Below are 26,371 nucleotides of genomic sequence, written 5' to 3'. Positions count from 1 at the left end.
GTCTCACTCTCGCCCTCTCTTCCTGACCTCCCAGCTTAGCTGGCCTCTTTTCCGTATTTCCAATGCCCCAAGCTCTTTCTCTCTTTACAGCTCCTCGCACATGTTCCTCTCTTCCTGCTGATCTTCCCTTTGCTCTGCATGGCTGGCTACTGCTCATTCTGCCATCAGCTTGCATCTGTCCTCCTCATGGAAACCTTTCCTGCCCATCTATCTGGGGTGGGTTACTCTTCCCATTGGCTATATCTCAACCCCATGCTTGCTTCCTCCATGGTGGCCACTGCACTCACAATAATTGCATTTATGTGTTTGCTAACTTGTTTTGTGTCTATGTATACCCCTTACTAAAGACTTCATGGGGAAGAAGGGAGGGTAAGAGACTGTATCTGTCTAGGTTACTGTTATCCCCAGCACCCATCAGAAAGCATAGCACATCCTAGATCCTGGTGAATAAATGAACATTCAAGCAGTGTAGTAGAGAGGATTCCCACACTATATCCTAAGCTCTGTGACTTCAGGTTACCACTTAACTTCTCTAAATCTCCATTTCCTCATCTGTAAAACAGGAATACAACTGGCTACCTCCTAGTTTTGTTGTGAGGGATAAATTACATAACACAGGTAAGAATATAGGTATGAAAAAGAGAGAAAGCACAGTGCCTGGCACCTTGAATGGGATACAATAAGTGCCATTAATATTAAAACTTCTACACAGCTGTCCTAGATAATTTTCAAACCATCTTTCTGTTTATTATTTATGATATCACTATGGAAAACAACTCTACCATTTCCACTTTTAATAATAAATTTAGGACGTGGAATGTATATTAAACTAGGTGAAGGTTCTTAAAGTCTGAATATTGTCAACCTTGCTAAATTAGCCTGTCTGAAAACGGTAATTTCAGGTTAAAATGAAAAGCTGTTCAATTGACATTCAACTGATCATTGGGAAGAATTAAATGGAGTTAGCAAAGAATTCTTACTGAGTTTCATCAATATGATGTAGCGTTTTCCTTATCTTATTAATTGATGTAGCTTAGAAGTTGGGATGGTCTCACTTACAGAACATTTAACCCTCCTGCAAGTGCACTGATAGGTCTGGGGCTAAGGATTCTCCAGTCCTGGGGTGAGGTACCACGGCCTGTAGGGCAGTAGTGCTCAAACTTAGCTTGTATCACAATCCCATGGGGAGCTTAAAAACTCAGATTGTTCCGGAGTTTCTGATTCTGAATGTCTGGTGTAGGGTCTGAAGATTTCCATTTTTACATTTCTAACAAATTTCCGGATGATGCTGGGATTACAGCCCCATGTGCTGCTGCTGGTCTGGGGCCACACTCTGAGAACACAGAAAAGCCTGGGGGTGAGCAGCAGTGAGCTGGTCCTCTGAGAGCTGCAGGGTCACCCCAGTTATAGTGCCCAGCAACAGAAACTCCTATGAGGTTCATTTATTCAACAAAAAGTTTTTGAAGGTCCAACTCGGAAAACAGAACAGGGTAATTTAATTACCAGGAATCAGTGATACAGGTGATAGAGGGGCTGTAGCCAAACAGGATGGTGAGGCATCCCAGAAAATAGCAACAGGAAGAAATTAGCACTCCTAGAACTCCAGCACAGTAGGAGGAGGGAGTGTTGCTGGAATTCAGGAAAGAGGCCCTGGGGAAGCCAGAACTGCAGTGGGGCCTGTCTGATGGAACTGGAGCCACGGAGGAGATGCAGTCTCCACAAAGGATGCTGCCCTGGGCTGGCAGAAAACGAGAGAGAGAACCCCCTCATTTCTCTGCACCCACCTCAGACCCTTCCTACACACACACACACACACACACACAGAGCAGAGAATGGATTTGGGGGCAGACAGGCAGGGCCTTCCCAGAGGGTCTACTAACTAGTGGTAGATGAGACAGACTAGCTTTGTGCCTTCGTTGACCTTACAGTCTAATAGATTGACCAGGTGGAGCTTAACAGCCCTGTAAGACATTGGGTTCCCTGGGTGCCTCTGCTCACTAGAGAAGTGTTATGTGCCCCCCTCATTCCCCACACACTGGTATGTTGAAATCTAATCCAATGTGATGGTATTTGGAGGTAGGGCCTTTGAGAAGTGATTAGGCCATGAGGGTGGAACCCTCTTGAAAGGGATTAATGCCCTTATAAGAAGATGCCGGGGAGCTAGTTCTCCTTCTTTCTGCCACATGGGGATACAAGATGTTGGCAGTCTGCAATCCAGAAGAAGGTCTGCACCAGTGATCATGCTAGCACCCTGATCTTGGACTTCCAGCTTCCAGAACTGCGAGAATTGTTTGTGTTGTTGATAAGCCACCCAGTCTATGGTATTTTGTTGTAGCAGCCCTAAAAAACTAAGACAAGAAGTATTTAAGTAAGCCGATCATGTCACTTCATAGATACGCGTATGAAAAGTAATCTGTGGAGGCAGCTGGGCTTCAAAATGATTGAAATTATACTTATAATACAGTACATTCTTGCTTGTATAAGAGGAAAGTTATAGAAAGAAATATTTTTTTCTCTTGCCCAAATAATCATACTTGGTATGAAATTAATGTTTTGAAATGGAAAAGCTCCAAAAGTGGCAGTGGTTATCTTTTGAATTTATGAATAGTTACTATCACGTAAGTTACATTAAAATTAATATGAGACAAGGGTACATGTTGAGGAGAAAGGAATGGATCCCTCACTGAGCTTTTGTTGGGGACTAGTTATGCTGAGAAATAGAATTTTAGGTATGATGCATAATCAAGTGTGAACAGTGTAGCAGAGTGGGGCCTACAATAAAAACACGTGTCTGTCTTTCACAGCTAGTGCTCTGCTCCACTCGACATCCTAGAATTAAGCACTTAAATTGGATATCTTTAAGTTCTTGCCAGAAAAACCCCGAATTTCTCTTGTAAGGCTGATTTTTGGAAGGGAGAATGGGTGGGTGGCAGAATTAGAGAACTGTTCCTTTGAATGTTGTTCATATGGAATGCATTTGAATGAAATTGACATTTGGGGGAAAAGATTCTATGAGGATATGAGATAACAGCAGAACTGTTTGCTGGCTGTAGTCATATGGTAATGATATCAGCTTCGCCTGGGAGAAATGACAGCATAAAATCCAGCTGATATGCCTAGACAAAATGACATGAAATTGCATGTATTTGTCTAGACTATTATGGTAATAGCATTAGAGGGATAGGTTTCTGTTTCTTGGAAAGCAAATAATTTGAAGGCATACTTCATGCCAGTGTATCATTGTAGCAATAAACAAGTGTCAGGAAACATCTTGTCTTTCTTCAGGATTAGATGTCACTGAGTAGCTTATTTAGGGTGATGGCATATTTTCCTCACAATTCTCAAATCTTAAGTGGACCATCTATACATCTTACTTTTGGGTCATCGACGGCGTTTATCTTTGTGGAAATAATGAAGTAGCTCCTATTAGTAAAAGAACACTATATTCTTCTGACAAAATTGAGTCAGTGCTAGTCTGCACGCACAGGTGTGCTTCACGTGCTAAAATAAACGTGTTCCTGAAAGGTTACGTATAAATTGAGTCATTTTCCTATTGGCTTATATTATCTTGTCAAAGATGTTATGTCTTCCTTCCAGGTTGAACTTTAATTCACTTCTCACACTTTAACTTTCAGTTTCTCTTTACTCCTGAAATCTTTCCAAAGGGTTTTCATATTAATCTTGGTGATCTTAAAAACACAAAAATCGCCAGGAGACTTCACAACTTGGAGCATCCTTTTATTCAGACAAATTCAGACAATTCTTTTTTTTTTTTTTTTGGATGGAGGGTGTTCCTATAAATAATAAACACATTTGGTTTTTATTGGAGAAAGTAAATCGGGTGAATGGGGAGTGAACGTGCCGTATTCTCTGTGCTAGCTGTGGCTGAGTCATCGGGGACTCCCATTGGATCCTAAGAGAACAAGATGATGTCACAGGCATTTCTCAATCGCCATCACTTTGGAACAAGCTGCTCCTTCAAGGTGCTAGGAAAAGGTCAATATTCTGATACTTTTAGTATTCTCCTTCTTGTCTCTCTGGTAAAATGATGAGGGACTACTATATGGTATACATATATATGTAAAAAGTCCAAGTCACTGCTATCACATTTTGTATGATCAAGCACTGAAAGCGCTTATCTGAAACCAGATGTTCAGTTCTCGGTAGTTAAGAGTCACATTAATTTCTCTTTTCCCTCTTATTCCATTGTTTAGTAGTCTATCATGTAATAGACGTCAGATTGTGGTCATACAAATCTATATTTGAATTTCATCTCTGACATCTACCAACCATATGACATGTCTGTGTCTCAATTTTCTTCCTTTAAAATGGACTTATTAAGCACTATCTTGTATGGCTGTAGCAAAGATTAGTAATAATATATGTAAATTACGTAGCACAATGCATGCATATAATACTCAACAAATGACAGTTGTCATCAGTCTTCTTCCTCATCATCATCATTGAAGTTACTTATTGATACCTCTTCATTACCACTAGATTTAGAGACCTATAAATTCAGGACTTAGCATAATGCCAGACATACTAGGCACTGAATAATTATTTATTAAAATAATTCATAGGTAAAATTTGGCATACGAACTATGCATCTGTGAACTCCAGATTCCTCAAGCCCCGCCAGCCTACGGATACAAAATAATCAAGATTTACTGACTTTTACACACCTGTTCATACAGCTCTCTAGTCTCCTAAAATACGCTTATTGAACATTTCTGTGTGTCTCCAGGGTTATCTCATATGTGCATAGAAAGCAGCTTCATTTTGCAGGGTTCCTCCTCCATTGTCATCAGCCAATGCACCAAAGCCCTGAAGGTACCAAGCTCCACAGCAGTTGATGCAGAGTGGTGTTGGGGTGTCTCTCTCCATTAAGTATTGTTTCCATTAGAAGGGCTCCTAGGTGGGTGGATCACGAGGTCAGGAGTTCAAGACCAGCCTGGCCACAATCGTGAAACCCTGTCTCTACTAAAAATATAAAAAATTAGCTGGGCATGGTGGCACATGCCTGTAATCCCAGCTACTGCGGAGGCTGAGGAAGAGAACTGCTTAAACCTGGAGGGGTGGAGGTTGCAGTGAGCCGAGATTGCGCCACTGCACTCCAACCTTGGCAACAGAGTGAGACTCCATCTCAAAAAAAAAAGAAAAAAGAAGGGCTCCAAAGTAGTGCTGCTTGGGAATCAATGTTACTGGCACCAGCATGAGGCACTGGGTGTATGCTCAGGAAAGAGTAGAAAGACAGCACCATGCCATATTCAAAATCAGCTCGCTTCTCTGGCTGAGGCTCTGTGCATCAGGTCTAGAGCCTGGTTTCTTCCTCTGTAGGATGAATTACTTTCAGGAAGCAGCTCAGCTCCTCTTGAAAATAGGTATTGCTCAGGACTGCCCTGGTGGCTCATGAGACATGCTAGGACACTTCTGAACTCCTGTAATTGGACACAATATTGGGTCAAGGCCCAACTCCTGCTATATAGCTAAATGCTGGTTTGAAAATCAACATAACACCTTACTCTGCAATGGTCACAACCCATACTTCCGGAAAAAAAAAAAGTTCACTTATTGTTTTCTTTCAACATTACTAAAAGTGTCTTATGGGAGACCTAAGGTTTCCTTTTAGGAAGCTATATGAGAGGACAGAGCACAGCACAACATGAAATCCAAAACATATCTATTCACACTGATCACAGGACTCAAGAAACTGCCAGAATGCTCTAGTTCTAGAGTTCCTTCTAGGAAAGTTTATAGACAAAGCAAAAATTGCTCCTATACAAGTCTGGCACCAGGAACCATAGGGTTAATCCTCTGTCACCTCGTACTAGGAACCAGGTGGCAGTGGAACAGGCATGAATCAGGACTGGCCCCTTTATCAATCAAGCATCAGCTAATTACTAGAGCTCTGCAGAATCCTAGAGAACCCAAAGCACTGGGGAGTATTGGCAGCTGCTTAAGGGAACAGGCCATGAAGACCAGTGCCCCAGTTCCGGCCACGCATTAAGAGGAAAATCTGGGCCAATGGCTAGACGGAGGGCCTGGGAGAGAACCAGCTTTGAGGAAGCACATTTACCAACAAATGACTGCTAAGCACTTTGCAGTTGTCAAGTTTTCCTAGGCACTGAATAATAATGAGAGGGGGCTTCAGAGATGACTAATGGCCCCTCTATTTCCTGCTGATGCTGGCAATTTTCTGTCATTTTGTTTTTATGTTAATTTATGCTCACAGGATTAGAATGTAGCATTATGTGGTCATTTAATTTAATTGAAGTATGGAACTTCATGGGCCCAGTTTTGCATTTCTCAGAGATTTCGGTGATTTTTATCTTTAGCATTTAATCTTCCCCCCAGATCACCATTCCTAATGGCAATAATAATACATTTACACTTGCATCACACTTTTCCTTCTAGGAGCTCCAAGCATGTCATGGCCCATTACTCCCACAAGAGCTCTGCAAGGCAAATGCCAGAGAAGATTTTAAGCACTTTCTTAGCTTTAACATACATAAAAAGGTGCAGGCTTTATCACAGAGATAAGCTCTCAGCCATTTAAATTACTTTTGAATGCAATGAGAAGCTTTGCTTATGCATGAGGTTTCCACTGTGCTCTGTGATTTTCATACTGAAGAAATATGTGACCTTTAAGCCTGACAGCACTGCTCAGAGTACATGTAACTTATCAGGGAGTTTTCATTGATCACCCCACCTCCTTCTCGTAAGGAATGTAGTGTTTGTGTCACACTGCCTGGAAAAACTGCCCAAGGGCAAGGGGAAGCACCAATGGAGACACGGAGGAGAGAATGCAGGGTTAGTGAACTCACCCTTTAAAAGCCACAACACTAGAATGTCCCTGGTGAATACAGATGGACCAAAGGAGAATCCTGAGGCCAAGTGGCTCTATGGATCCATTCTTGCTCTTTCTGAAGAGCCTCACAAGCATCCACTTGAAGACACTGGCATTCAGCACTCTTTCTTCTGAAGGCCAAAAGACTAAGAAAAAAGCCACAGCATATTTCTGCTGTAGAAGGAGCATATCACCAGCCTTACAGAGGAAGCCCTCCCCTGTGTCTGAAATAAGGGGCCATGGAAAGAGAAAAAATAGAGGGGTGTCACATTTACATTTCCCTGAAGGACCAGAGAAGTAGCGGGGGCTTTTTTCTCTTATTAGAACACCAGGCAAACACCATCTGGCCCAGGTCTTCAGTGGATTGCAGAATTCTGTGCTGACAGCCTGCCTGTGTCTACTGTGGCAGGGGAGGAGGGACATGAGAGGTGGGGTCTGGAGCAATAGCGACAGTTCTGCCCACAGTTCCTGCCCACCGACTCATCGCATATTCTGTTTTAGCCCAAATGGGTATACTGCAATCAGTTCTGGCACTAAGCACACAGAGTTAGTGTAGACCCCACAAGTTAGGGACTCAGTCCTCTACAAGATTGTCTCCATTTCAGATGGAGCCAGCCACAAGTGGAGTCCCCAGGCCACCCACACTTCTGACCAACCTACAACTCCAGAGGAGTCTCATAGCACTGCTTTGGCTCAACAACTCACTAAAATGACTCACAGAATTCAGGAAAGCACTGCACTTACAATTATGGTTTTGTTACTGGTGGTGAATCCCCACGGGTCTGCAGCAACCTCAATTCTTGACTCCTCGGAAGAAATAATTCAACTGAGGGGCATAAGGCAGAAGAAGAGACTGAGGCAAGTTTTACAGCAGGAGTGGACGTTTATTAAAAAGCTTTAGTGTAAGAATGAAAAGAAAGTAAAGTACACTTGGAAGAGTGCCAATGGGGAAACTTGGAGGTCAAGTATGAAGTTTGACCTTTTGGCTTGGGGTTTTATATGTTGGCATACCTCCAGGGTCTTGCATCCCTTCTCTACTGATTCTTCCCTTGGAGTGGGTTGTGTGCATGCACAGTGGCCTGATAGCATTTGGGAGGTGAGCACGTGCAGTGTGTTTACTGGAGTTGTATGCATGCTCACCTAAGGCATTCCCTTTTCTGGTGGAATGGCCCCGGAAGGTCATATACCAGTTAAACTCCACCATTTTGACTCTTAGTAGGCATATGTGAGCCCACTTGCCCACCTCCTGAGATCTTATTGGGAAGCTGATGATCAGTTTCAGGTGTTTCTATCTATTAGGAAACTGCCTTTCCCTGGTGCTGGCTGTGACCTATTATTATTTTAGAGAGACAGTTAACTGCCTGACCATCACCTGATGGTCACCTGACATTCCTGGATCAGGGGCCGGTGGAGGGCTCTCCTGCCCTGCTTATGTCTTCCTGACTAGCTACGTATTGTAACAGTTTTATTTAAAATATATAAATCAGACTAGCCAAATTAAGAAACATATAGGGAGAGGTCTGGGAGGGTCCTAAACACGGAGCTTCTATGTCCGCTCCTCATGGAATCAGGATGTATCACTCTCCTGAGATATCAGTGTGTTCACCAATCATGGCCTGGAGCATAGTGACTCAAGCCCGTAGTCCTAGCTATGTGGGAGGCTGAGGTGGGAGGATGCCTTGCGCCCAAGAGTTTGAGGCTGCAGTGAGCTATGAAGGCACCATTTCATTCTAGCCTGAGCAACAGTGAGACCTTGTCTCAAAAATAAAATAAAATAAAATAAGATAAAATGAAAATGTATTCACCAATCAGGAAGCTCCGCTGAGCTTCAGTGTCCAGAGTTGTTTTTTTAATTGGTATAGCATTACATAGGCATAAGTGATTAAATCACTGGCCAAGGATGTAACTCAATCTCTGGCTCTCCTCTTCTCAGAGGTTGAACTGGCTCAACATTCCAATCCTCTCATCACATGGCTGGCTGGTCTTTCCAATGACTAGTCCCCATCCTGAAGCTACCTAGGGGCTCACTTTGAGTCATCTCATTAGCATAAACTCAGGTGGGATCCAGGGGATTCATGAATAACAAAGACAGTTCTACCACTTGGAAAATTCCAAGGGTTTTAGAAGCTCTGTGCCAGGAACCTGGGACAAAGACCGGACACATTCTTCCTTACACAATAAGAGGCTTCTGAATCATGAAACAGCAGATGTTCCCATAATGGAGGTTCATAGAGCCCCAAAGAAGAGAATGTAGAGAATGAATACTTGAAAGTATAGTGTTAGAGAACATTAATGGTTAGGGGCCAGGAGAAGACAGACATTTGGCTTACTTATTAAAATACTCACATTTGACCATTTCTTAATTCTAGCACCTTTGAGGCTGGGTTGTCTGTATCAGTTAGGTATTGACGGGTAGCCTTCTTTAATTATTTCAACACTGACAAACCAACACTAGGGCCTATATGCTCACCGTTTTTATTATACTTAGTTTGCAGTTTTTCTCCGTTGTGCTAAATCCACAGAAATATTGCATGTCCAGCCAGAATTCTGGTACATACTTGTGTTGGCAATTCTCTGAGCAATCCTTTTAAAATACTTCACTAAGGTTTTCATAATCAAGTGATACAAATGCAATCAAGCATATGACGTACCACAAGGTAGAGTGTACTAAGTTATGACTACAAAGATTTGAAATATCCTAAGGCACATGAAATGGGCATGACTTTTCATTACAATTGGGCTTGCAAGAGCTGTCATATTATTTTATTTTATTTTATTTAAATCTGACTTAGAAACCCCATCCACTGACCCCATTGTAGAGAATTTAATTCTTGCTTATTAGCAGACCTTTTTCTTCACTCCCCACCCTCAGAATCATTACAACAAAATATCTGTGAGGCCATCCCCATATCTGCCCCACACTAGCAACTACTAATAAATTCACTGTCAGAGACCACATGAGTCCTTAAATCCAGGGGCTTTATTAAGGAAATACAAATTATAACCACTAAGAGATAACACTACACGCCTATTACAATGGCAATAATAGGAAATTACTGATGACACCAAGTGCGGTTGAGGCTGCAGAACAACTGGAACCCTCATACGTTGCTGGTGGAAACATAAAATGGTGCAGCAGCTCTGGAAAAGTGTGGCAATTTTTTATAAAGTTAAACAGGAGGGCATATGATCAGAAATTCTAATCCTGGATAATAACCACGAAATAAAATCTTATGTTCACACCAAAATCTGTGGATGAATGTTTATAGCAACTTTATGTGTGCTCCTCAAAAGCTGGAAACAACCCAAATGCCCTTCAAAGGGGGAAGGGATAAACAGACTGTGGTGCATCCATACTATGGAATACTACTCAGCCATAAAAAGAAATAGCTAGTGATGCACACAACATGGATGAATCTCAAAGACATGCTAAGTGAGAGGAGTCAGTCTCAAAAGGATACACACTGTATTATTCCATTTATTTGATATTCTCTGTAAGACAGAACTATAGTGATGGAAAACGAATCAATGGTTTCCAGGGGTTACGGGTGGGGGCAGGCTGTGACTGTAAAGAGGCAAAAGGGGGCTTTGAGAGGGCGATGGAACTGTTCTGTATCTTGATTACATGAATCTCTAGGATACATTAATCTACGTTAAAATTTATAGATCTGTACAAAAGAAAACGGTTTTTACTATAAAATAATTTTTTTATTAAAAAGGTTTTTATATGATAATTTTTTAATAAAATGTAAAAACAAAACCTATCCAAGGGCATGTTCCTTCTATGCCATATTTGGGTGCAAAACTACAGGTTCTGGGCCTCCAGTGCCTGGGGTCAGTCTCCCTAGGCACAGAGGGCATTTCCCTTAAAAAAACAAAACAAAACAAAACAAAAACCCTGCTACCTCCCAGAGGGGAACAAGAGAGACTGTGGACCTTGCCCCGCTTTATAGAATGTTCACCCTCTCTCTGACAGTCTTTGGCCTATTCTTCTCCAGTCTCTTCCTTGTCAGGGGACACACTTGCTTAGTTTTCTCAGACTTTCAGGAAAGCCAGAAAGAGAAGTTGTTTCAAGCAGTTTCTGCTTTCAGCTCTTCAAATAACTCTGAAGCAAGAAGTACAAAGGCTGTGACCTCTTCTAGGAAAGAGAAAGGAGGAAATAAAGAGAATAAAACACAAATGGTACTCATCCATGAAAAGCATTGTGAAAGCACTATTCATAACCCGGCTGGGCACGGTGGCTCATGCCTGTAATCCCAGCACTTTGCAAGGCCAATGCAGGTGGACCACCTGAGGTCAGGAGTTTGAGACCAGCTTGGCCAACGTGGCGAAAACCCCTCTCTACTAAAACTAAAAAAATTAGCTGGGTGTGGTGGCAGACACCTTTAATCCCAGCTACTCAGGAGGCTGAGACAGGAGAATTGCTTGAACCCGGGAGCTGAGATTGCGCTACTGTACTCCAGTCGGGGCAACAGAGCGAGAATCTGTCTCAAAAAAAGAAAACGAAAAGCATTGTGCACATAATATGCGTGTGTGCGTGTAAGTTTATGTGAATTAACCAAGGGAACAGGAGGCAACCAAAGGTGAAGCAGGCAGGGACAAAAGACCCAAGAGCACCTGTCCCTGACAGTGTAAAGGTGACAGTTCACCTGCTGGGAAATGAGTGACATTTAAAGATCATCAGGCCAACCTAAATCCACATCTCTGGCCCAATGGTTGGAAAGGGGCCAGCAAATGGGCCAGCAAGTGCCTTGTGTAGACCAATACCAGGACTTGCCCTAAGACTGAAGATATACAATATGGCAAATGGCCCCAGAGATTAAAAGGAGAATTGAGGCTGGGCACTGTGGCTCACACTGGTAACCCCACCCTTTTAGGAGGCAGAGGCAGGAGGATCACTTGAAGCCAGGTGTTCAAGGCCAGCCCGGGCAACATAGTGAGATCCCCATCTCTATAAAAGTTTTAAAAACTAGCCAGGTGTCATAGCTCAAGCCTGTACTTCTTGTTGCCTGGGAGGCTGAGGCTGGAGGCTCACTTGAGCCCAGGAGTTCAAGGCTGCAATGAGCTATGATCACACCACTGCACCCCAGCTTGGACAACAGAATGAGACCCTTTCTCTAAATAAAAAACAGGAGATGGGGATACTGGCCAGGGCTACAGCTTCATTGTGTCTACAAAAAGGTGTCAGAGGAGACGCACAAGTAAGACTGAAATCCAACCCACACTCTGCCTTCCAAGCCATGAGTCTTATGATATTGAAATATGGCAGAGCGATTTAACATAAAAGTTTTTAAATTCAGAAAACACTAGAAAGATTACATATATTCTAGTTGAATTAGAATAATTAAGCATATAACTCTGCCCCCAAACTTTCTGAAAACCAAGAGGAAAGAAAAATCTCATTGAAACCTTCACTTCCTAATTATTCAATAAAAGGAAATCTTTAAGTTATTTTATAGAAGCGAGCTATACTAGAAATAAGTATCACTGGATTTTACTAAGGGGGGCTTTGAGAAATATAATGGATAGTGTTATTGGTTACAAAATATACAAAGGCATTCTTCAAATAAACATTTCCTGCATCTACCTTCTAAAAAGTCAACATAAGGAACAAAGATAACATCTGAACATATTCCTTTCTCATTTTCTGAATTAATAACAAGATTAAATGCAGGGCCAGGCACCAGCAGCTCACGCCTGTAATTCCAGCGCTTTGGGAGGCTGAAACAGGTGGATCACTTGAGGCCAGGAGTTTGAGAACAGCCTGGACAACATGGTAAAACCCCATCTCCACTAAAAATACAAAAATTAGCCAGGCGTGGTGGCACACATCTGTAATCCCAGATACTCGGGAGGCTGAGGCAAGAGAATCAGTTGAACTCAGGAGGTGGAGGTTGCAGACAGCCAAGATTCTGCCACTGCACTCCAACCTGGCAACAGGGTGAGACTTCTCAAAAAAAAAAAAAAAAAAAACAAAAAAGCAAGATTAAATGCAGAAAACACAGCATTCAATGGGCCACTAACACATGGAATTTTCAAAGTAGTCACATATCTACTGGCACACTAAACACTTGCAGGACAGCTCTCTGGGTGGCCTCAAACCTTCCCCTTTCTCACTTGTTCTCAAGAATAACTGTAGAATGTACAGGGAATGCAACATCCTGAGATAAGGACTAATTGGCTGGAAGAGCTTGGGCTCTGTTTCTGTCCCTTCTAGAACAGGATGTCCTACAACACTTGAGCCCAGCAAGTCTAATCACCCTGGGGTATAAAACCCAAGGCTGGCTGCTCTTCCACATTCCTCTGCTGTGGTCCAAGTAGTGCACATGCAGATGAGATTCCAGCTGCCCTGCACTGCTTTTCTGAGCCTCAAGGGACTGGCTCACCATGAATCCTAGGCTTCTACTGTCCCTCACTGCCTATCCATAGACAATAAAGTTGCTTCGCTTAACCTGCATGCAAGTGTTCTATCTCACTGGACTCACTCAAGTCATAAAATTGGCACAGCTCAAGGTGCAGTAGACAGGATTTAGAGTTCTCTCCTGGTATTGATATCAGTGCACCATGAACTGCTTGAAGTACTGTCTATGAATTAAATAAATAAAAGAAAAATTCAGATCACATGATAGCTAGCAAATTATCTTTTTACTTTGACAGAGAAATCCTGACTGACACAACATCATCTATGTAGTGCTCCAGTCAAGCCAACAATGCAAAACCTGAATCTAATCATGAATGCAAACAGCGAAACTAAAAATATGGAACATTCTATTAAAAATGGGGTGGGGACTATATTCTCCAAAAATGTTAATATTATACAATACTAAGAAAGGCTGTAAAAATGTTCCAAGTTAAAGGAGAGATGACGACTAAATGCAATACCTTAGCCTAACCTGGATTCTATACTAGAAGGGAGAAATGTGCTACAAAAGGCATTGCTAGGTCCATTAAGTATGGATATAGATTAACTAAAAAGCATTGTATCAATATATCACTGTATCAGTGGTTTTACATAAGAATATCCCCCATTCTTAGGAAATGTACACTGAAACATTTAACGACTAAGGTCATGATGTATGTAACATCTTTAAATGGTTCATAAAAATATTATATTGGGAAAGAGAGTGAAGGAGGACCTAAATGATAAAGTAAATGAGATAAAATGTTCACGATAAACGAATCCAGATGACAAGTATAGTTATTTTCTTCTCATTCTTGCAAATTTTCTGTAAGTTTAAAATTATTTCCACATAAAAAATCTTTTCTAAAAATACTTTAAAATGGAATCCTAATGCTCAACAAAATTGAGAATCACCAAGTACAAAGTGTGAGTAGTTAACATACTTCCAATGGAAGCCTTCTTTAGGCTGTATCACAGTAAATGTACACTTCAAATCTAAAAAGTATCTGTGAGTTTATAATCTTCATTGTTGACTGGAAAATGACCCTCACTATTTAGCTGGCAGTCAGGGAGCATTCAGTTCTGAAAACTTGGAGCCTCCCATTCTTAGATCACCAGCCCACTTTTTCAAGGAGGTGAGTTTCTAGAATGCCTAGGGACATGATTCCTCAGCCACAGAACTTAGAAAGATTTTTAAAGTTCCACATTTCAAAGGAAAATCTCAGCTGCTTGAAAGTGTAGACTGACAAATGAAATCAGTCTTTCTTCTATGTTTTTATCTTAAGGAATAACTCTGCACTGACTCTTCAAAGAGCCCATGATCAATTCTGACAGGCAAAGAATATTAATAAGAGTGTCAAGAAGGTGGGTCTGACGTTTAAAAATTGGATGAATTCAGAGTGGCACCAGCAGAACAACAAACTAAAATCAAAATGAACATCATTAATCCCACTAAAGTTGGGGTATTGGTTTTCCGTGTGGACGGGACACTGAATATCTAGCTCCTCATCAATGCAGTCTTCTCAGTCTCCTAAGGGATACCTGAATTGGGTTAAGCAGTGCCATACCATATGTCCAGAGGTGAGACCCTCATGCTGTAATAGCCTTGTAGACTACAACTTGCCTTTCATCACACCTTCAGAATTCTAAATTTTATCCCAAACTAAATCTGGATCTCCCCAAAGGAGAAGTGGGTGGAGAAGAGGAAGAGATTCTGTATTATGTTACTTCCTGAGAATTCTCTTTCATTAATCTTTGCTCGGAAGATGCCTTTGGGTGGTTCTTGGTGCAATGAATAATGTTCACACACAATCTTTCCTGTCAAACATTATACTCCCTCTAAAGTCTGCCGACAGTTTGGGAGCAGTGTCTTTTGCTATTATGTTTTCCAACTGGCTTTCTATTGTCACTTCAAGAAGTGTGGAAACACCTGATTTATAAGAGTCTGGCTTAAAAAGTGTAATTTCCATTGCTTCCTTAGTAACTGCCTCAAATAAGCAGAGGAGGGCAATTTGGCTTGAATTTGCTTTGAGAAGCTTTAAGTTTAATTTATACATTGGATAGAGCTCTCCAACTCGTTGAAATTCTACTTAATGCATCCTCAGAAAACACCTGAAAGACAAGGAAAATATGTGCATGACCCTATAGTTAAGGCAACAGCTGTGTGTTTGTGAATCACATCTTAAAGCAGATTTCTGTTTTTCTCCCCTACACTATCAGAACATATGAAAAACAGAATTTCAATGACTCAGAAACTATACCACAGTTGATAATTAGGCCAGTTTCTCGAAGGTACCTTAATGTTCTTATTTCCTTAAGCATCTGTCTATAGTTTGTCTATGTTATACCTGATATATTTTCTCCAATAACCTCATTTATGGGGCATAGCTTAAAAGTCAGTAGCAGAGAACTGACAGTTTGCAAAGAGAGGAGGTTTAATTTAATATGTGTGGCACCAGAGTCTCTTAGAAGATGATTGGTGCCAAGAAATTTGGAAGGTCATTATGTGGAATATCTGCAGCACAGTATCTTTTGAACCTTTTTAATGGGTAAGGAGGAACATTTATGCATAATGGTATGAGGCTCATTGTACACTTGTCCTCAATGCTGTCAGTCACCTGCATGGATCTAAGATGAGTTTTAAAAATGCAGGCTCACACTAAGCTGAACAAGCAGTTTGGAAGCTCCCCTTCACCTGAACTGCTGAGAGTTTCTTAGAAATTGCTTCTCAAACTTCAGTATGCATATGAATTACCCAGAGATGTTGTTAAAATGCAGATTCCGACTCAGAAGGCCTGGGGTAGGACCTGAAGTTAAGCATTTCTAGCAGGCCTCCAGGTGATGCTGGTGCTTCCGGTCCAGGGTCCATTACCTACACTTTGAGTAACAAAGGCTTAGAGAAGAACGTTTCCCAAGTTTCTTTGCACATATGGCAGCAAGGACTGGGATACTGGGGTTTCCGCCAGTCTCCTGCCAAGCTGGTAGATGCTTTTTAGATTCATCTTTCATATTCATTCATATTTTTTTTCTGTCAACCACAGAAGGTTTTTCTGTAAAAGGCAAAGATACTAAGGCAAGAATTCAAAGAATTTATTTGAATCACTGAGATAATAGTCTTGTGCTTTACTTTGGTGTTAAGGACCTGATTTTTTGTGGGGTGGGAGGAGGGCTTTTAATCCAAATACTATAGCATGCACATAGTAATTTAGAAAAGTGAGCAGCAAAACTTGCACATGAGGATGATTTTCCTGTGTTCTATGATTTTGTTCTCAAGTAAATAATGAGGCCGGTGTGTAATCGCTACGTTTTGCCATAATTTAGACAATTGTTTCCATGTGTGGAAGTTGAGTTAGGATTCCCTATTTGCTGCATTTATCATTCCCTTTTCATTATTTCATTAGGGCAACATATACTTTCATATAGGCCCAAATCACATCACATGGACATGTTAGGGATACCAAATTTGACAATAACTCAGACTTTTGAGATTTTTAAGGAATGGTTTTTCAGTTCTGAGTGTTCCTTTTTAGCCTTCTCAAGCATTTTTCATCTGCTCCTTTTGGAGTGTGATCATGTATGAATTCCCAGCACCAAAATAGCCCACTCTAAGTGTGCATGTGTATTAGTGGTAGGTTTTGGGGGAGGGCAGTAGGGAGGGCAGGTCAAAGCCTGGGACAGTTGGACTCCAGAGGGTCCACATCAAAGTTGCAATGTCATGGTCATAAACCAACACAGACTTACAACCTCATAATACTTTATAAAGTTTATAAAGTTCTTTTATTGTGTGTTTTGATCCTGACAATAAAACAGGTTAAAAATGGTAACCCCTCTTTACTGGTTTGATTCTAACATAATGATGGATGCGTGGAGTTACCTGAGACTATAAACTCTTGCAACTACAGACAATCCTCATTACAGCTAAACCAGCTAAACAAAGTTACCCTTATGAAGATCAGCTTATTAAATATTTATTTGTGTAGCACTGATTTACCTTGAGCCAAAACAAAAGACTTCTCTTCTCCCCCCATTTTATGTAATTAATAGTAATAAGAGCTAACAGTCATTGAAAGTTTACCACACATCAGACACTGTTCATGATAAATATAATCCAACCCTTACATCATCCTATGTGGTGTATACCATTATTAGCCTCATTTTACAGATGAGGAATTTGAGATTTAAATAAGCCACACACTCGGCTAATGGTTAGAATCAAGATTCACATATAGACAGACGAATTCAGAGGCTGCATTTCTAACCAGGAAGTGAATTATCTCCATCTTGGAAGGAAGTTTGAGATATATTTAATTGGCAACAAACAAAGGATATGCCTTATGCTTGCTTAGGACTTTATAATTTTCACCACAGTCCAGCCCTGGAAGCTCTGAACCCTTCCAGTAACATTGTGTCCAGAGCACTGAGCTTAACAACATCTGAATGTACTCCAGCTAATGCTTTGGACATCTCAGCATACTTTCCTGTCCTTTGTCTTGTGCTGTAACAGGAAAATGTCCCATATTCTTTCAAAGAAAAAATACCCTCATGAAATCTGATTAACATTAATTCATTCATTCTCTACCACCACAACCAATGAGATTGGGTTTATGAAGGATACTTGTGACTCCAACATTGCTAAAGACAATGGCCACTTCTCAGTTCTCACCTTGCTTAACCTCATCACTTGACATTGCTGGTCACTCCCTCCTCCTTGAAATACTGTCCTTAATAGCCTTCCAGGAAACCACACCTTCCTGGCCTTCCTCCTACCTTTTGGGCTATATAATGTTTCAGTCTCTGCTGCTTGCTCCTTTCATCACCCTGACCTTTAAACATCAGAGTGCTTGAAACTCCTCTCTTTCTTCAATCATGTCCTTGGTGATCTCAACCAATCTCAAAGCTGAGTCCTATTGTATAAATGTATGTCTCCGGCCTATACACCTTCTTGAGTGTCAAACTTGTGCATCCAACAGCCTGCTCTTAGATATCTAATGGGCATCTCAAGCTTATTATGCCCAAAACTGAACTTGTGATTTTCTCTGAGTCTGTCCATTAGCAGTCCTCTATCTCAGAAGTGGCAAGTCTATTCTTTCAGTTGTTTAAGCCAATTTTATAGTCATTCTCTTTCTCTCACAAATATCCAATCTATCACAATATCTCGATCTTAAAAATACATATCCTAAGTACCTGTTGACTCTATTTCAAAATATTCCCAAATGTTTTACCATTTATATTGTTACCATCCTAGTCCAAGTTTCTCTCTTTGATTAGAAAAATAACCTCCTTCTTGGTCTCCATGCTCCCACCCTTGCCCCACTACAGTCCATTCTGAATGTAGCAGTTGGATTGATGTTTCATAAATCTGAGTCAAATCATCCCCTACCCTACTCAGAACTTTCCAATTTTACTTAGAGGAAAAGCCCAAATTCTTCCCATGGTCTACAAGCCCCTACACAATCTATATTTCTGCAACAGCCCCCTAACTGTTCCTGTTTCATACCAGGTACACAAGGCCTTCCTTCCCATTAGGGCTTTTGCAGTTACATTTCCTCCTACCTTCAATAATCTTTCACTAGACATTGTGATGGCTCCCTTACTACCTTTAGGGTTTTGCTCAAATGTCACCCTCTCAATATGGCCTTCTATTCCAGTTACTTTTGTGCCATAACAAATGTCCTCAAAATTCACCTGTTAAAAAAACAATCATTCTTATATGTTCAAGGATTCTGTGGGTTAGGAACTCAGCAAGGGCACAGTGAGAACAGCTGAGGGTGACATCATAGCTGGGAGTTGAAAACTGACTCACTCACAAGTCTAGCAATTGTGTCAGTGGATACCTCAACCAGAACACCTATATGTGGCCTCTCCATAGCTCTGTGGGCTTCCTGGCTGCATGGTGGCTGAGTCCCAAGAGTATATCTCAAAGAGCACCAGGCAGATGCTGTACCACCTTTTATGACCCAGCCTCCGAAGTGACACAGTATCTCTTTCACCAGAGCCATAACCTCACCCAGATGGAAGGAGAGGAACAGAGAACCCCACTCCTCCCACAACCCACCATCTAATGGGAGAAGTTTCAAAGTCACACTGTGAGGAAAGCATGTGGGATGGGCGATATCATGGTAGCCATCTTTAGACATTACAATCTGGCACACCTTCCCCACTCTATTTTAAATTGCGACCACTCTCAGCCCTCAGCCTCTTCCACCTCAACACCCTCTACTCCCTTTCCTTTATTTCCCCCAGAGCATTTGTATTAGTCTCCTGTTGCTGCTGTAACAAATTATCACAAACTTAGTGGCTTCCAACAACACAAATTTATTTCCTTACAGTTCTGTAAGTTCGAAATCTGAAATCCATTTCACTAGGCTAAAATCAAGGTGTAAACAGGGCTGCATCTCTTCTGGGGACCATAGGGAAGAATTTGATTCCAGCCTTTCCCAGCTTCATTGGCTTCCTGCATCCCTTGGCTGGTGGGCTCACATCACTCTTACTTCTGCTTCCATCATCACCTCTCCTTCTTATAAGGACCCTTTAGATTATGTTGGGCCCACCTGGATAATCCAGGTAAACTCTCCACCTCAAAATTCTTAACTTAGTTACATCTGTAAAGTCTCTTGTGGCAAATAAGGGAACACATTTATAGGCTCAGGGATTAGGAAGTGGACATCTTTGGGGCCCATTATTCAGCCTACCAGAGCACTTATCACCTTTTGACACATTACATATTTTACATATTTGTTTATGTCCTGTTTAGCAGAACAGTCTTCATCAGAGAAAAGAGTGCTCTCTTTGTTGTTGTTGTGTCCCATGAGCCTAGTAAAGTCCCTGGCATATGTTAAAAACTCAACATATATTTGTTAAAGAATTATTTTCTTGTCAAATAAATGATTCCATAAATATTATTGAGTGCCTACTATGTGCAGGATAATGTAGCTACACTGAAATCTTGTTAAAACTGGTTTTCCAGAGTGTTCTAAACACTCTGTACCCATAGAGAAAACCACATGTGTGATTCATCTAAATAAAAAGTCAAGGGTCTAGCCCATAACCACAATAAAAAAAAAATCTTTTCCATTTCTTTTTGGACATTGTACAAAAACTTATTGTCTCTGTCATAACAAGAGTGCAGTCTGAATCTCTGTCATCTTCCTATCCCAGTTACTTGTTCTAAATGAAAAGGGAAGACATGGGGATGGCAGAGGATTCGGACCCTGGGTCTTAATTACCTACACAGGGGTTGGGCACTGCTACTTATTTGGCTCTTAATTGAGCCGCCCTATGGCCCTGCTTGGGGTTTTGTTTCCATAACATTCCATGATATTTCTCCAGACAGTACACAAATAAAAATGGTTTGTGTTTCAACTGAATTTCCTGATTCTTTGTGAATCAAGCCAGATGTGTGGGTCTCTCTCTCTCTCGGTGTATGTGTGTGTATGTGTTTAGACACTGATCCATATGCTTGCACGGATACGAATTCTGTGACCTGTTCTTTCTTTTCCTTGATGATTTGCACACATAACCTCATAAGGCACATCTCATAATTAAGTTAGATCTGTTTCAACCATGAATTTTTCAAAAGATCATAATCATCATGGTTTCAATGTCCATTCAGAAAACAATGTAGTCGCATACGTCCATAAATGACCCGCATAGAATCTGCCCTTATCAATTTTGTTTTGGAACATGAGCCAAATTGGACTTCTTTCTATTCACTTCAGATGTAATAACTTAGCCTGTTACTAAACATCACATAGAAAGCAGAATCTCAAAACAAAAAACAGAAGCAAACACAGTTTTCTGTGTTAACTAGAGTTAGAGAATATAGGGGAAGGAAACGAAGAGTAGTTAAGAGCTTCTATTTCTCTTTAAGCTCAGTGTTCTCAGCTGTGAAGTAGGCACACTAAAATCTTTCTTGGCAACTTACTTGGCCTTTATACACTTGACTCCTTTATCCACAAAATTAATATGGTAATAATAATACCTACCTAGGAGAGGAGCTTGAAGATGAAATTAGTTTCAGATGCAAATTACTTATTTAAATGGCGGTGCTTAGTAAACGTTCAATATGTTTAATCCACTATTATTATTCACTCATAGAATTAGGTAAATTCTAGACATGTGATTTATATTAACTAATTGATAGCTATTTTTAAAAAACAATTTCTTAGAGCAGCTTTAGGTTCATAGCAAAATTGAGAGGAAAGTACAAAGATGTCCCATGTCCCCTCTTCCCCCACACATGCATAGGCTCCCTCATTATCCACATCCCCCACCAGAGTGGCACATTTGTTACAACTGATAAGCCTACATTGACACATCATCACTGTATTGGGCCGTTCTTGCATTGCTATAAAGAAATATCTGAGATTGGGTAATTTATAAATAAAAGAGGTTTCACTGGCTCACAGTTCTGCAGGCTGTACAGGAAGATCTGAAAGCTTACAATCACGGCAGAAGGCAAAGCAGGAGCTTGCATATCACACGGTGAAAGCAGGAGCAAGACAGTGAGGGGGAGGAGCTACACACTTTTAAAGAAAGACTTCAGGAGAATTCACTTACTATGGTGAGGACAGTATGATGGGGGATGGTGCTGAGAGGTGACAGCGTTCTGGCTGCCCTGGCAGCCCTGGTCTCGGTCTGTCTCTCTCTCTTTCTTTCTCTCTCTCTCTCTCTCTCTCTCTCGGTGCCTCCTCGGCGTCGGCGCCCATTCTAGCCGCGCTTGAAGAGTCCTTCAGCCCGCCGCTGCACTGTGGGAGCCCCTTTCTGGGCTGGCTAAGGCCGGAGCCAGCTCCCTCAGCTTCCGGGGAGGTGTGGAGGGAGAGGCGCGGGCGGAAACCGGGACTGCGCGCGGCGCTTGCGGGCCAGCGCGAGTTCCGGGTGGGCGTGGACTCTGCGGGCCCCGCACTCCGAGCAGCCGGCCGGCCGGCCCGTAAGCCCCGGGCAGTGAGGAGCTTAGCACCTCGGCCAACAGCTGCGGTGCTCGATTTCTCGCCGGGCCTCAGCTGCCTCCCCGCAGGGCAGGGCTCAGGACCTGCAGCCCTCCATGCCTGAGACCCCCCCGCCGCCCGCTGTGGGCTCCTGCGCAGCTCGAGCCTCCCCAAGGAGCGCCACTCCCTGCTCCACGGGCGCCCAGTCCTATCCACCGCCCAAGGGCTGAGGAGTGGCGGGACGCACAGCGTGGGACTGGCAGGCAGCTCCACCTGTGACCCCGGTGCAGGATCCACGGGGTGAAGCCAGCTGGTCTCCTAAGTCTGGTGGGGACTCGGAGTATCTTTATGTCTAGCTAAGGGATTGTAAATACACCAATCAGCATTCTGTATCTAGCTTAAGGTTTGTAAACAGACCAATCAGCACCCTGTGTCTAGCTCAGGGTTTGTGGATGCCCCAATCGGCCCTCTGTATCTAGCTAATCTAGTGGGAACATGGAGAACTTCTGTGTCTAGCTCAGGGATTGTAAACCCACCAATCAGCTCTCTGTAAAATGGACCAATCAGCAGGATGTGGGTGGGGCCAGATAAGGGAATAAAAGCAGGCTGCCTAAGCCAGCAGTGGCAACCCACTGGGGTCCCAGTCCATACTGTGGAAGCTTAGTTCTTTTGCTCATTTCAATAAATTTTGCTGATGCTCACTCTTTGGGTCCACGCTGTTTTATGAGCTGTAACACTCACCACGAAAGTCTGCAGCTTCACTCCTGAAGCCAGTGTAGACTAAGAACCCACCTGGAGGAACGAACAACTCCAGACGTGCCGCCTTAAGAGCTGTAACACTCACCGCAAAGGTATGCAGCTTCACTCCTGAGCCAGTGAGACCACGAACCCACCAGAAGGAAGAAACTCCAAACATCAGAAGAAACAAACTCTGAACACGCCGCATTTAAGAACTGTAACACCCCCCACGAGGGTCTGCGGCTTCATTGTTGAAGTCAGTGAGACCAAGAACCCACCAATTCCAGAAACAGTGCTAAACCATTCATGAGCAATCCACCCACATGATCCTGTCATCTCACACCAGGCCCAACCTCCAACATTGGGGATTACATTTCAATAAAAGAGTTGGGTGGGGACAGATATCCAAACTATATCAATCATTCAAAGTCTATAGTTTGCATTAGGTTTGGTTCTTGGCCTTGTATATTCTATGGGCTTGGATAGATTTATGCTGACATGTATTTATCCATTGCAGCATCATTCAGAGTAGTTTCTCTGACCTAAAAGTTCTCTGTGCCCCTCCACACAGCTCCCCCACCCCAATCCCTGGTGACCACTATCTTTTTATTGATCTATAGTTTTGCCTTTTCCAGAATATCATATAGTTGGAATGATACTGTAGCTTGGCTTTTCAGATTGGCTTCTTTCACTTAGTAATCTGCATTTAAATTTCTTCCATATTTTTTCATAGTTTGATAGCTCATCTCTTTTTAGTGCTGAATAATATTTCATTGTCTGGATGTACCACAGTTTATCCAGTCACTTACTGAAGGACATCTTGGTTGCTTCCATATCTATTATTTTTAAAAGCAGAAAGGACTCCTCTAGCTGAAAAACTAAAGAAGAACTTATAGAGTGTGATTTCAGAAGCCTAAGAATGTTCTGTTTACCCTTAGGAGTTTCTCTTCTACCTTGAAATAAAGCCTGCTGTTTCTCCAACAAAGCTTCATTTATCCGACTTAAAATGTTACAATGAAAATACTCCTAGGAGAAATATTACTTTAAGCATCGTTAGCTATTTACACTTCAGAATGAGTGAGTTTTATATCTTGTTCTGAGAAATTTCCCCAGAGGTAGAGGAAAACAACATGAGACAATTGGCATCAAGGAAAACAACTTCACCTGCTCCACGATTATAAATAACTTATGTGAATATCAAATTCAATGACATACGGAATGGTTTCAGTGTATATCCCACAATTCCCTTCTAATGCCCCAATTGAGTGATTAGGTCTTAAAAGTTTTACAAATATAGGCAAAAATCCTCTTAATTGACCCTCATTGGACATCAAAATTATTTTGGTAGTTTTAAATACTTGCCAAATGAGAGTTACTACTGTTTTTGGAGGGCATTTACTTTTTGTACTTTTCATGGCTGGAACTAAAGTTTACGAAAAAAATACAGCTATTGTTCCTTGCTCCTGTTTTTTTCCCCTCCCCTGACCTTGCCACGGCACCCAAGACCCACACATCCCTTCCACAAGGCACCCCAGCCAGGCCTGGGTGTGCCATGAAGGAAGCTTTCATGAAGGAAGCAGAAAGATCACACAAAAACTGCATGGTACAATGAGGAGATTATCTGTTGAGAGGAAGTGAAGATTTCACTCAGCTGGTAATTAAAAACTGAGGCTCTTGACCCACTCTTCTGCAAATGAGCTAACCTTGGCAAGTGCTTCCATTCCTTTGGCCTCAGTTTCCCCATTGGTAAAATAGGAATTGGTTAAGATAATTTGTAAGACACATCCTCTAGTTCTAAGGTTCTATGGTTACTCTTTGACAGTTTTGTACCTAACTAAATGCCAGGAGTCATTTGTTCCTAATATTTTATACCCAACTAGAATATAAACTCCTCTAGGCTAGGGCACAAGTACTCCCCAAGCTCCTGGGGCAACCCATCTTTCACTGCCTACACAAAGCAAAACCAGTGAAGTTGGTCTCCAATGACCCCAGCCTCTCCTTCTCTCCCCTAGGATCATCCAGGTAGACAACTGTGGAATCCTAAGCCTCACTTGGACAAGTTATCTACATTGTCCAAGCATTAATTTCTTCTTTCATAAACTGAAGATTATAATATCCATCTTACTGGGCTTGCAGTGAGAATTAGTTTTTATAATGTATACAACTTACTAGCACAGTGCCTGGCATATATTGGCAATTTTCTCTTCCTTTTGACTTTATTGCCTTGTGCTTTTAAAATTCTAATTCTTCCTTCACATTAAAGGAAAGGAAATGGCGTGGTGAGACTAAAACTCATTTGGATTGTGTGATGGTTCACCAGGCTTCTGTGGGGTCCAGCTTTCATCTTTGACTGTGGAGGGCTTTGACTATTCTACAAAGAATCCCAAGCATGTGGGGCGCAGGTGGCAAGAAGAGTTCTCTTGCTAAGCTGGAGCATCTCTCCTGATTTTGAGCTCGAACTTCCTCAAAGTCAGTGCCTAAGTCTACTTGAGTTTTTTCTAGGAAGCCAGTGAGTCAGAAAAGCCTGAGTGGGAAAAAATGGCAAGTCTCCACCAGCTCCCTGCACCATATGCCAAAAAAGACAACTGTCTGGGCTCCCCTGGGAAGCGGTGGCAGCTGCTGGAGGTTCTTGCCTGGGAACTGGGAGTGTGGAGGATGAGGTGCTGGCATCGAGGGTTGTTTGCACTGATTTCCCCATCCCTTCCAGCTGGCTACAGAGGTCTGGGTGAGGAACAGGTGGAGAGAAGAGAGGGAAGAGCCAGGAGCAGCTGGATTCTTGCAAGGCTCCCACAGAAAAGGCTGTTCCAAGATCTGAGTACTTGGGACCAATCCAGGGAACTCAGCCCGGGTCACTGGCAGGGACTCACACCCTGCTGCTGCCTGTGGCCCACGGCAGGCAGTCCAAACCCTTTTGCATGGTATCCTGAGCTCTTCCCAACATGGCTGCTGCCCAGCTTCACCTCCTGCCACTTCCCCCAGGTCAGCTTCTCATCATCTCCTGAGCAGCCTCCATGTGATCATGCTCCTCTCAATCTGAAAGGTCCTTCTATCCTACTCTGTATTGAAAACTCTGACACAGTCTCTAAGACCCATCTCAGGCTTGCCTTCTTTGCCTAGGCCTTGCCTCTCTGCCCTGAGCCTCTGCAGCATTCATACCTCCATGGCAATCTTCACTACCTCCTCATAGCCATCTGTTTGCATGGTTTGCTACTCCACTAGGGTGGAAGATACTTGAGAACAGGGACCTTGCTTGATTCATCCTGAACTCCAGCACCCAGCCTGCACTTGGCATAGGATAGGTACTCAATGAACGTCTCTTAAATGGATGTTGAGCCCCAGTTGCAGAAGAATAGAAAAAGAGAACTTGGTCTTCCCACTGTGGGGCCATGAGTACAGCCAAATGAACCAAGATGCTCACAGGACCAAGATCCTAATCAGTGCTGGCCCTGATCGGAG

General features: G+C 42.3%; 1 protein-coding gene across 2 annotated transcripts in view; it reads right to left on the bottom strand.

The window, feature by feature from the left end:
• Window positions 1–26,371, bottom strand: part of TYW5 (tRNA-yW synthesizing protein 5) — a 273,481-nt gene that overhangs the window by 223,513 nt on the left and 23,597 nt on the right. Inside the window, exon 1 of one of the 2 annotated variants that reach the window (XM_058439880.1) lies at window positions 21,810–21,882. The exons of the other annotated variant lie outside the window; for it this stretch is intronic. The gene's annotated coding sequence lies outside the window, so the exon portion shown is untranslated. Of the gene's footprint in view, window positions 1–21,809; window positions 21,883–26,371 lie in introns of those variants that run through there. 2 annotated transcript variants of the gene reach the window in all.

The sequence above is a fragment of the Hylobates moloch genome, unplaced genomic scaffold (genome assembly GCF_009828535.3).
Source record: "Hylobates moloch isolate HMO894 unplaced genomic scaffold, HMol_V3 SCAFFOLD_1, whole genome shotgun sequence".
Classification (NCBI taxonomy): domain Eukaryota; kingdom Metazoa; phylum Chordata; class Mammalia; order Primates; family Hylobatidae; genus Hylobates; species Hylobates moloch.
The sequence above is the reverse complement of the archived record's forward strand: the minus strand, read 5'-3'. Positions and strand labels throughout refer to the sequence as shown.